This window comes from Martes martes, assembly GCF_963455335.1.
Source record: "Martes martes genome assembly, chromosome: 13".
Taxonomy (NCBI): Eukaryota; Metazoa; Chordata; class Mammalia; order Carnivora; family Mustelidae; genus Martes; species Martes martes.
In genome coordinates this window covers 86,444,914-86,446,460 of record NC_137901.1, presented here as the reverse complement: position 1 = coordinate 86,446,460, position 1,547 = coordinate 86,444,914, and positions in this window count along the sequence as shown.

Here is a 1,547-nt window from a genome sequence, read left to right as displayed (position 1 = left end):
TTCTATAAACAGGAAAGGGAAGAAAATCCTAGGAAAGGGGGCAGCTTATTCTCAAGGCCCTCACAGAACCTGCTAGAGATTGAATTAAAGGTTAGATACTGGTTTTCCTCTGAGTGGAAGTATATAATAAAAACAATCCAAGTTTACATAGTGTTTTTATATACACTGTCTTAATATTTTTGTCAGTGCATATAATAGCACCACATGACGTCTATAACGTGAGGAAACCTGAGGCGCTGGGGTTCCAGGGACTTGCCAGCATGCGGGAGGTGGTTGTGAACAGGCCAGTCTTCCACTGAGGACTTGTCTGCTCCCTAAGTCATAATAGGTAGTTAAGGGCCCTTATGAGGACTGCCTTGGAGCTCCGGGGAGAGACACCTAGCACTTCCTTCGTTGGCACGAGCCCCAGGCCTCGTGTTAAGGTGTGTTCGTGGCACTCCCCCCCGTGTTCACAGTCCCCCTATCAGGCAGGTTTGGTTAATGGCATGTTGTAGAGGAAGTGCCTAAGACCCGCTGCTGCTAGGTCACCTTGGGACCCTAACTCGAGAGTGACTGACCCCCCCCATCCACGCTTTTAGTCACTGTGTTGCCTCCTTGTCAAAAGCTTTTTAAAAGCTCTGGCTTCTCCAAAATTCGCTTCCATTTTCTACTTCAGTTACTTATTGAGGACACCCTTAGGTGGTTCCGCGTACTTTGGGGCTTTAGAAGAAGAAAATTACAGCATCTGCCTCTGGGAGCTTACACGCTAGCAGAAGATGATGGCTCCCTCTTAGTCACGGGATCCAAGGAGTCACCAGATGGAAAGGACAAGGTGCTTAGACCATCTGGGGTAATGGGAGAAGCACCGAGGCAGGATTGGCTTCAAATTCACGGGGCTCTGGGTTCAAGTGTGTATTTGAAAGGTACTTAAAGACTCCTGAAAAGAGACGAACCTTGAGCGAAGCCTTAGAGGGGAGGTAGAAGGATTTCCATAGGCGAAGCGAGCGTTGAATGTACAGGAAATGCTGTAAATAACAAACAGGAACATTTGTAGGGCGGTGGGAAAAAAAAAGACTTTAAAAAGGGCCGTTGATTCATCAACGCTGAGAACTCTTGATTGCTTTACTATGGGGTTTGAATTTTATGAGGGAATAGGATCTGCTTTAAAGATCTTTCAGTGACGAGTGACCTCATCCAAGTGGTATTTTAGGAAGATGAATCCTAAAGCAGAACTGAGAATCGGAAGAGACGTGTCAGAAGGAAGCCTCCCCCAAATGAAAAGGAGTTGCCTTAGGAAGGTGCCCCATTTTTAAAATCTGTTCTGCCTGCCGTATTCGAGCATGATGGAGAGGGATGGGCGGAACAACAGGTCGTTGTTTGGGCTTGTCTGCTCAGGAACAGATCGCAGGGTGTGGGTAGGTGAGGTCATAAGCAAACACTTGTTCTTCTGGACGGACTTGGAGCCAGGCTGGGGACAGGTTTCTAATCTTCGCCTTGGGTGAGAAAGAATGTGGATTGTAATAGGGGTTGCTAAAACAAGACCAGCTGTCATCTCCTTGGGCAGGTAA